Source organism: Musca domestica, unplaced genomic scaffold, assembly GCF_030504385.1.
Source record: "Musca domestica strain aabys unplaced genomic scaffold, Musca_domestica.polishedcontigs.V.1.1 79, whole genome shotgun sequence".
NCBI lineage: Eukaryota > Metazoa > Arthropoda > Insecta > Diptera > Muscidae > Musca > Musca domestica.
Genome location: NW_026712406.1, coordinates 2,216,133 through 2,227,912, shown reverse-complemented (window position 1 = coordinate 2,227,912; position 11,780 = coordinate 2,216,133). Strand labels below are relative to the sequence as shown.

The 11,780-nt window shown below is 34.5% G+C and overlaps 1 protein-coding gene across 2 annotated transcripts in view; it reads left to right on the top strand.

Moving 5' to 3' along the window:
- LOC101893452 (tyrosine-protein phosphatase 99A) overlaps window positions 1–11,780 on the top strand; it is a 606,223-nt gene that overhangs the window by 511,913 nt on the left and 82,530 nt on the right. The window lies entirely within an intron of this gene.

Below are 11,780 nucleotides of genomic sequence, written 5' to 3'. Positions count from 1 at the left end.
CTGAACACAGCTTCACGTGTTATCGTTCGTTACGTTTTGCGGTGAAATTCTTTGTTGTCATTTACCTAGATTCGTTCGTTCAATGCAGAACAATCGAACAAGCAAATGAGCGAGAAACACAAAACCCCCGATAAGAAGAGAAGCAGAGTAACAAAACAAAAAATATGTTACACACACACTCCCACATGCTGTGCAACACACATAGATACATTGTGAATTCGCCGTGACAGGTATTAGTTGTCATTTAAGGTTGAATTTTTGAAACGGCAAGCGATAAAGTGTGTGGCGGAGAGTTGATAAAGAAAGAGAAAAGGTAGAAATAATTGAAAATAGGTAGCTGGATATGCAACACAATAAGGTGTGAGCGTTCCATCCAATGGATATATGTAAAAATACAACACTGTTCAACCGTACACCGCACCGCAGCAGCCCTGCCAAAAACTCTCAGCCAAACAACAACAAAACAAACACACACACACAACATAAAGCAAGAAGAAGCAGCAACCCAAGCAAAAGGGAATCAACACCGAAAATAAATTCGCTGCAATAGTACACAACGCGACACACCACGGCAACACATACGGGAGCGTAAGTAAACTGAGTGAGAGTGAGAGCCCGCGGTGAGCGAATGTGAAAAAACCAGAGAAGAGTAAAAAATAAATATCTGACACAAAGCAATGGATGGATGAAAGACTAAAAAAGTATCGAATCGATTCGAATTAAGTCAGAAGTAGTGGCAATTTATGACAGAAATAAACGACAAATTCTTGAAAATTATTTCAATAAAATTCTAATCGAGTGAAACGGGAAGAAACTGCGAAGTATGTTCTAAACGGGACCAGTGAAAATCCATTGAAACTGTGTGTAGTGCCCTTCGTCGTTCGGTGAAAATTTTGTGAAAAATTTTATGCTGTGCATTTTCCAATTAAAGGAAAGAACAAAAAAGTAAAAAATGATGGTGATGATGAGAAGGGATACCTAAAAACAGAAATGTATGTTCGAAGTGAAAAGAAAAGTGTGTGAAATGAAAATGAGTTATCTTTCGCGAGGAATTGAAATGCAGAATTAAAATTGAAATTCGAAAAGAAAATTTAATGGCCGAAAAAAATTGAGGCAGTGCCCGCATTTTTAAGTATCTGTTCGTGAAGTCGTTTTTGTGTAGCTCCTTGTTTTCCTTCGGTCTTTCGTTTATCATCGTTACGGCACAGCAAGTACTGCTGATGTTGTTGTTGTTTTTGCTGCTGCTGCTACTGTATCAACGAACTTGCAACAAATCAATAAATCCAACATCTAAAAGGCCACAAAGCTGTCAACGGTGGAAATGTCATCCTGCAAAATGTTCCGGCTTATGATTCAACTTTATTTACGAAATTCTCAATTTTTAAGCTGGAATAGCCAGGCAGTTGGGCAGGCCGGTCCTGATCCTTTTTTGTTTGGCATAAATTCGATAAAAATCCCCATGTTTAGTTTGACTGCTCTAACGCGCAAAAGTGGTTGTTTAATGTGTCATTGCCCGTTCGGTGTTTCCCTATAGCCGTCTCTTTCTGGCACTCTGTGGAAACAAACCCCTAATAAAAGCGGCAGCATAGTTTGCTGTTGTTGTGCTTCAAGTGTTTACATCTGGTTTACAACAACAAAAATCATGGGAAGATACAAACAATTTTACTTTGGATTTGTTTAAAGCTTAGTTTAATCCAAGAAATACACAAAAGTTGTCTTTGAGACCTATCAAAGAGTAAAGACTCCATTCGACCACATCCCAAATCAATAATTCTCAATTGAAATCCATGAAAGAAAATGTACTCCAAACCCAAATGTGAAATTTGATCTCTGCTCGGTTTTTTTTATTATTCTTCTTTTGTTGAATTGTAATTTAATTACTCTGGTCCGCTGTTGATGATGATGATTCATATGGCATGACAATTGGTGGCCCCCCTGCATCAGCCTGCTAAATAGTCAGCCAGCCAGCCAATCAAGCAGCATAGCAGCAATACAAGTTGAAAGTGCAATTCACACAGTTTCCAAGTGAAAAATTACAAAAAGTCCCCCGCCCTTTTCTCCACAACCGGTTCCATCGTAGCCCACTTGCGTTGTTGTTCTCCTTTTGTGTTGTGTTTTGAGCTTGTCCCCCCAAAATTTTGCTTTATACATATGTTTTTGTTGCTGTTGTTGTTGCTATTATTCATATTCTTTTGGGTTTCTCCTTTCGCATGTTTTATTACATCTCCTTTTTATTATACATATCCTTACGTATCCATTTTGAGCGAACTACCATGATTGTGTGTGTGTGTTGTCATATTTGTTGAGATTATATTTTGATATTTCAAATGTCTTGTTCGGGTTAAAGAATAAATATGGAAGTGTTGGAGGAAAAAATTTATTTTATTGTCAGGATGTTATTGTGCTAAAAACTCCTATTTACATTCAAAATTATAGTTTGTTACAACATTATTCAAGGATATGATTGTCAAATTTTCTGCTGTTTCACACAATAAATCTATATTCCATATCTGACACTCCAACATGAGATGGGGGTTTATTATATTGAACATCTCGAAATATTCGTTTGAGGCCTCATATAAGACAAGCAAGCAAAGACTAAAGTCGTGATACCCTACAACACTACAATATGTTGGAAGTCCCCTTATGCCCGAATTAATTTTGGAAGATTTCGATTTTGAAATAATGTCATAGAGCCCTGCCCAGATGTTACCCTTATTTGACCCAAACGCTACCGCTTGCAAAATTTCGTAAGGATCAGACCTGTATTTAATACCTTCAACACCCAGTGTTTGGCGGATGTAGAAAACTTTAGGAAATGTACAATTCAATATTGTAAGTCAAATTTATTGGCATATTTTTACTTGATTTTCTTAGATTTTATCCTTTTTTGACAAGAGACCATTCCGAATTGATGATAATCCAGCGGTTCTTAACTTATAAGCGGTCTAACTTGGATATGAGCATAAATGTAACGGCCAGAAGTGACACTTTAGTGTATTTGTGATTCCGGAAAGAAAAAAAATTATTCGCGGTTTAGTGGAAATGTTCGTACATTTTACACAAATGTTGTGGTCTATTTCACCCACTAAATATTATCCTATGGCCATCTAAATTGGAAGGCTTCTACCCAGCCCTATACTCTAGCCCCATGCTTACTTCCGCGTCGTTTGGTCTATAATTGCGACCTGTAGAGCAAAATTTCGTGAGGATCGGCCCATAATTGCGACCTGTAGCGTGATTACAAATTAACATGGACAGACTTACGGACGGACATCGACTCATCTCGGCGAGATAGGAAGATAACTATATAAGAAATATTTCGAGGTATTACATAATTTTTGGCCCAATCAAACTTATAATACCACCAACACATAGTGTTGTAGTTCGGCCAGGCCAAACTTTTAAAACCCTCCACCATTTGGGAAAAAAAAATTTAATAAAAATGTCAAAAACACCACTTAGATGAAAGCTATACCAAGGCATAAACCTGCATAAATAATTTTCTGCCATAGCCTAAATAATTTCGCTGACTGAGGTACAGCATATGTTGGGTATACGAAGAAGTGAACCTGCATAGACAAATTTCTGTCATAGGTTGTGTCATATGAACGATCAAATACAAATTTTGAAACAATTCTAATGAATAATGTCGCTAAAGTCATCAAAATACCGAATATTAGGAGGTACCGTTATATGGGGGCTATACGAAGACGTTGACCTGCACAGACAATCTCCTGTCATAAGCTGTAGCATCCATTACGACTATTAAATACCAAATTTAAAACAATTCCGGTGAATAATGTCGCTAAAATCAACAAAGTACCGAATATCAGGAGGTACCGTTATATGGGGGCTATACGAAGACATGGATCTGCAGGGGCCATTTTTCTGGGTTAGGCTGTAGTATCCATTTCGAACTTCAAATATCAAATTTGAAACAATTCCGGTGAATATTGTCGCTAAAATCATCAAAATACCGAATATCGAGAATGGAGGCTATACCAAAACGTGGACCTACATGACCCATTTTCAATACCAAAAATCCTCCAGAAATAATATACATTTGATATATTTGATTTTATTAATCTACTTCAATTCGTTTGGAAACCAAAGTGATTTCCCCAGATGGATAGTCGGACGGACATAAATCGACATCGAATCGATCGCATAAAGATAAAAACTAATTTTAAAAAACTCATAAAATAAGATATACGGTTCGAAAATTTAATAATAACATTAAATCAAACGCAGAGATGGGATTTAATTTAGGTGTTGTTCAAATTATATCCTGAAATAGAGACGAAGGATTCTCAATATTTTGTGCTTGCCTTTGCAATTTTCAATGTGAGACTTTAAAACTCAATAAAAGCACTTGTGTTACTCGTATGTTCATTAATATTTTAATATTGCGTAGACTCCATATAAGACTGAAGTCAGATTTCAAGTTTTTTTTTTTTTATTTTTGGCCACATTTAAATTTCAAAATTTGATTTTTATAAGATTCCAAAATAAGTACACCATTCATTTAAAAAAAAAATTAGATGTAAATATTCCCCCTTTTTCAAATAATTTCTATTTGAGCGCCACTTTCAGATAAACTCCTATTTCTTCACGTTTGAAACGTCTTAAACAGCAAGTGTCAAATGTTATTATATTCAAATACTGTAGATGCTAAAATTGAGTCATTTGTTCCAGTTTAAGTTCTTAGAACCGCTCTGCATGCCGAAATTGTATACCAATTCAAAAATTTTTGTGGGATTCAAAATTTAGCGTTGGTAACAAAATCCTAATACTTCTCCCTCCCTTGCCTTTAATTATCACCAATAATTTTCAAAAAAAAAAAAATAAAAAATGATAAAGCAATGCGGTGAAAGTAAGTTTTCCTACAGTTGATGAATGTATTCCGTTAGGTAATTTTTTGAGAGAAGACCTATTTTCCTAGAAATAATTTATGACAAACACAAAATTTATTGCATTTTCTTGACATTTCTCTTCGACTGTAGGCTCAAAGACAAATGTCAACTATTAAATTTGTTTATGACACTGTCATAAAAAACTGCAATTACGCAAGTGGTCATAACTAGAAAAATCTCATTTTAAATTGCCTACCCGAAAAATGCAATTGTTAACGAGGGGTCATAATGTGAGCATGGTAAAAATTTCAGATTTTCCAAATTCCAAATATAGTTTGACTTGATCTTCTTGAAGTCCATTCAGAGGCTTGTCATTTCATGTGGGAAAACAGCAACTTAAGCGCATCCGTTTAGTTTAAATTTAATTTTTGTGCCTAATAACCCAAATATTAATAATTTTGAGGATTTAATAAAAATTTTACGATTTTATTTACACAAATCGCAAATGATGTTTATATAGTTTAACCGAATTAAACCAGTTAAAAATATAAAATCACACATCAACAGGTGTCGTATGGAAAAAATTTACTGCTACCAACAGCTGTTTGTTTTGTTGTTATTGTGAATATTATTTTTAAATTGGAAAACTTGTTTTACAAACAAAAAAATTAATCAATGAATGTTCGGGAATTACAACCTGCAATTATTTTCTCACCAAGCTCAATGAAAAGCTAAATATTTTTAATACCTCAGTCATAATTTGAAGGGAAGGATAAATCGGTATACACACTTTGTATGGCGAAATGATTTTTTTTTTTTTTTTTTTTTTCAAAATAGTCAGGTTTAATCCCATATTTGTTGTATTTTAAAAGATCGTACTAACCAATTCAGATTACCCTTTTCGTGAGACATTTATTACGTGAGTTTTCTTTGCCGCAAAACACCAGCCTAGAACCATAAATTATATAGCCTCCCTCGTTTATTAATTAATATTTTCATTGCACTTGCCCGCCCATCTATCTACCTATCTACCTGTTATACAATGTATGGCCGATCGATCATTTCAGAAAAATATTCCATAGATTACCGCAAGTCTAACTACCTGATATGTATTACATATTTCATTATCTTTGCAATCGGTGCGCAATTCTCATTTAGCCAATCCCTTTTTCCCATAAAACAAAAAAAAACTATATTTCATTAGAATATTTACGAACATGCTTGGCATTTACAGAACAATTACATTAACTCAATAAATAAATCTATCACCTACATCACAGTTACAATTAATTAGAAACAAATGTGACTTACAATAAAATGAAGGGTTTTATTTGATTTGGCAATATGGTGGTGATTGGGCGCCATTTATGAACTTGATATTATTGCATTCTCAGTTTAGAAAGTTTAGGGACTGGAAATGACTTTGAGAGCAAAATCTTAATAAATACATTGAAAATATGAGAAAATAAATATAATTATTTTTAATCAGCCATATGGGACCAATATTGGTATCCATTTTGAAAATATTCTTCCCGGGAGCTAAGTACCCACTGAGAATGCAAATACAAAATTACCGTAATATTCGTAGGAAATTTTGGTGACAATTTTTAATCTATACACGATTGGAAAATCAAGAACCTTTTCCCCTTTTCATCGAAATATACATTTTACCCCAGTAGGGTAACCCCACGTAGTATATATATTCTTGATCAGCATAAAATTCTATGTCGATTTAACGATGTCCGTTCGTCAATGGAAATCACTCTAGCTTTCGAAGAAAAGTAAGTTGGTTGATAACATTTTACCCAAAAGTATACTATGTCTGCAGGTCTTTTGGTATTGAAAACGGGCCATGTAGGTCCACGTTTTGGACCTACCTAGCCCCTATATAATAGTCCCTAATTTCGGTATTTTTGTGATTTAAGCTACATTATTCACCGGAAATGTTTCAAATTTGGTATTTGAAGTTCGTAATGGATACTACAGCCTATGACAGAAATTGTCCGTACAGAAATTGTCCGTAACGGCAACTCTCGATATTCGGTATTTTGATAATTTTCGCGACATTATTCATCGGAATTATATCATATTTGGTATTTGAAGTTCGTAATGGATACTAATCCTGCGACAGAAAATTGTCCGTGCAGGCCCACGCCTTTGTATAGCCCCCATATAACGGTACCTCCCGATATTCAGTATTTTGATGATTTTAGCGACATTATTCAGCGAATATTTTTTTCAAGTTTCGCATTTAAATATTGTAATTGCTTACGACAAACGTTATATATGCAGGTCAACGTCATCGTATGGACCCTAATATAACAGCTATATTCGGTATTTTTAAGGTTTTAACAGAATTTTTGACGGATTTTATGTTTTTAAAAAATTGCCAAATTCTTTCCAAATGTTGGAGGGTATAGGGATGGAGGGTATTGTACATTTCCTGGGTTAATATGAAGTATAGTAACAATTATTATTGGGAACAACTCTGTTTCAGGTAGTCGCCATTCGGACGGGTCTTGAGATTTCCTCCTCTTCTGGGTATTTCCAACACCGGCTACGTGAACTAAAGGTTTGTTTTTCTAAATTTGCTACATCTTTAAAGAGATTTTCTCCTCTGGCCATGTCCCGTTTTTTTAAATGTTATACTTTTTAGTATCCGGGCTTCGAACGGGACTGGAGATTTTTTACTCTGGATAAATTTTTTTATACTGAAGTACTATTTCTATGTACTGAACAGAATCGGGTCGTCCGGATTCAAAGGCCCACATCTCTGGATCCAGGAAAGATAATAACACATAACACTGTAGCATTTCGACTTTTGAGGGATTTTTGAAAAATCCGGATGCAAAACCTCGATAAATTTGACATAATTCTTGTGTTTGTGGTTTAGATTCATTAGATTCAGGTCTTTTAACCGAGTTTCCTGGTCTGACCCCCTAATACAAATAAATATCTCTGGAAAAAAATTCAAAAAAGAGAGTTTTTACAGGGTTTTAAACCAGGTTTAAGCCTGAACTGACTTCAATTTTTTATATAGTTTTATCCAGGGTTTTTTTTTTCGACATCCGTATCCAAAACCTCGATAATTTTAATATAAGTCTTGTTTTTGTGAAATTCCAAAATGAGATTTTTTCGACCTTTTAAGGGTTTTTTTAAATCCGTTTAAAATAACCCCAATATAATATGACCACTTGCTGGATAGATCCAGATCTATTATCCAAATTTTCCTGGCCCGACCCCTCAATCTTTCCCGCGTACAAATACATACATCTGGAAAAAATTTTAAAAAATCCGATAGTTTTTACTACAACAAAGTTGAGCCTGAACTGAATGCAAATTTTTAAGAGTTTTCTCCGTTTTAAATAACCCCATCATGGAACCAAGTATTGGATAGGTATTTTCATTAGATCCCGTTCATAACCGGGTCTTAGACCCGGACGTTTGCATCAATTATCCAGTCATCCGGGTTCCCCAAGAAAATAATACTTTCCCGGAATCAATACCTCTGGGTACAAAAAATTCAAAACAATCAGAGAGCTTTTAATAAACTAGAGTTAAACCTTGAACTGATTTCAGGAAATTTTGTCAAAGGGGTTTCTATGGGAACATATTATGATATCGGCAATTTGGTATTCTATCAACTAAAATTAGAGATATGAATTGCAAAATTCCAAAATATGTCTTTTTTGACCTCTATGTCTTTCCTACCTCTGGAAAAAATTTAAAAAAATGAGATTTTTACTAAACTAGATTTAAGCCCGAACTGATATCAGCAAGAGGTTTTTTCCAGGGCATTTATTATGTCTTGTCCCAAACATATTACGGCTTTCTGATTGATTAAAATTCAAGCGATCTACACCATATTTATATGATAGCTTTAACAATATATGACCCAATTTTTACCCCAAAGGAGACAGACTAAATGGCTGCTGTATTTAAATTTCGGCCGATAAACACACATTTAAAACGGTTCATGCATGGGCCACACAACTGTACTGTGCAAAAATTACAGTTGAACGCCAAACTTTCGCTCCCTATTAGTTCGAAATTCCTAATATTTTCTGAGAACATTTTAGTAACTTGAGTCTATTTTACTCCTAATTCAGCCAAGTAACCCCAAATTTCTTGAAAATTAGAAAAAGGACTTGTCCTTTCCTATTCAGAGCTATGGTGACTCTACTGTAAAAAATCTGAAAATTCCTCGAAAATCAGAAAAAATACTTTTTCATTGCCAATCCGAGCTATGGAGGCTCTACTGTAAAAAAATTTGCATTATCCAATGATGAGAACACCCCTTAACAACCGCACTTATTAATATGCAGTAATAGCTTTGGGACGCGAACACAGAAAAAAATGACCCATTTAAATGGCATCCACCACTTATATTTTTTCCTCATTTGAATGGAAATAAATACATTTAAGTTAATTAGTGTATGCATGTATTCACATATGTGTGTGTGCATATACACATGTACATGTGAATATTGGCATTTTTCATTCAAATGTATTTAATTAAAATGTAATGAATGAATATTGTCTATTTTTGTTCCCACACTTGTGCAGAAATGGAATTTGAAGCGTTTGGGTGACGATTGCGAGAGGACGAGAGAGAGAGGGAGGTAGTGAAAATATATATAAAAAGTGAGAATATGACATATCCAATACATAGGCTCATTGAATAAATTAATATTTATTCGAACGAATTTTAATACCCTTGAGAATAAAAATATTTAAAAGAACACGATGTTCAAGATTCTAAACCTTTTATCTTGGTATGGAATTGATTATTCCAGAGTTCCAGAAAAGTGGTTAGATCGATTGCGAACGCCTTGACAACATTCTCAGTTGAAAATATATAAGCTTTTTTTCAAAACCCATCATTCTGAACAAATTTTCAAAGCACAGCATTTAGCCTCAACCATATCGGTAGAGAGGGTATATAACGTTTAATACTGTTAAAACGTGCCTAATCGAAATAACGATTTTAGGCCGTAGGTCTTTGGACCAAATCCACTTCAGGACATTTGGAGTCGATATAGCTATGTCCGTCCGTCTGTCTGGCTGGTGCGCACGATAACTCCCAATTTGGTCCAAACTTGGTTCATCGTAATATTATTATCAAACTCCCACTCCTTCGTCTACCTCCCGCACAAAGGGTCCACATTTTGAATATCCATGAAGTGCCAAATTCCATCACATTTGTGCTAATATTACACGTTTGGTGCACAATAAAAGGCAAATCGGACGAAGATATATATGGGAGCTATATCTAAATTTTGACCGATTATATCAAATTTCAATAGGGTTCGTCCTTGGGTCAAACAAATGACTTGTGCAAAATTTCATCTGGATCGAGCAATAAATGCGACCTGTAATTTGTTTACATTTGCATGTTACAAACAAATGCACAAAGACATAATACCCTGACCACCATGGAGATATCTCGAATCAGGTTTTGACTCAATCTGCGATTGCGGCCAAATTATCCAACTCCGACATCTTCGACTACGCAACCCTGACTGAAAATATTGAAAATTAGATTCTTACAAAGGTTAACATTTGACGGGACCTTGATACATGGTCGAACCTACCCTGATCTTCAAAAAAAAAATAATAATAATAATAATAAGCATGTATTCAGAATGAAAATATGTTGAAAATCTTTCAAAAAGATTCCGTTGCTTCCATATGCTTGCCATATTAGCACTTGAACCGATACCCGTGATAGTATCAGTATTTATCCTGAATTTAAGACATTGATCCAAATCCTTTGGAGCGGCCCAAAATATAACTTTGTCCTATTTCTCATAAAAAAACTTTGAATTTTAAAAATTCTCTATATATTTGAATTCCCATCCCTGGACTCAAAAACGAATCTTCCCTGAACTTAAAAAAGGAAATAAAGAGGAGAGAGGTAGTGTATTGAGAGGACCTACTAGACTATGTCAGAAAACTTTCAAAAGGATTTCATTGCTTCCATATTCATGCCATTATAGTACTTCAACCGATACCCGTGATAGGATCTGGATTTATCCTGAATTTAAGACATTGATCCAAGTCCTTTGAAGTGGACCTAAAACCCTTAAATAAAACATTTTCCTATTATTCATAAAAAATGGAATTTTAAAAATCCCCTTTATATTAGAATTTCCATCCCTGGTCGCAAAAACGAATCTTCCCTGAACTTTCAAAAAAAAAAAAATAAATAAATAAATAAGAAATAACTTGGTATTCATTAGGTAGTGTATTAAGAGGATCTGCTAGACTATGTCAAAAACGAATCTTCCCTGAACTTTCAAACAAAAGGACATAAGTCGGTATTCAGAAGGTAGTGTATTAAGAGGATCTGCCAGACTATGTCAGAAAACATTCAAAAAGATTCCGTTGCTTCCATATTCATGCCATAATACTTGAACCGATACCTGAGATAGTATCTGTATTAATCCTGAATTTGTCATTAATCCAAATCCTTTCTCATAAAAAAACTTTGAATTTTAAAAATTCTCTTTATATTTGAATTGCCATCCCTGGTCTCAAAAACGAATCTTCCCCGAATTTTCAAAAAATAAAAATTTCAAAAAGATTCCGTTGCTTCCATATGCATGTAATGATAGCACTTCAACCAATACCCGTGATAGTATCTGGATTTATCCTTAATTTAAGACATTGATTCATGTTCTATGGAGTGGCCCAAAGCCCTTAAATAAAACTTTGTACTACTTTTCGTAATAAGTTTGAATTTAAAAAATTCCCTTTATATTTGAATTCCCATCCCTGGTCTATTCCAAAGCGCAATTTTTTGATTCGTAGCAGGGATAACCTCTTTATAGACATCGTTTTCACGCTTAACTTTTCGATTCTCTTGACACATTTAATTCATTTATTTGTCTGATAAAGTCCAAATAAGCAGTAGTGAGTATT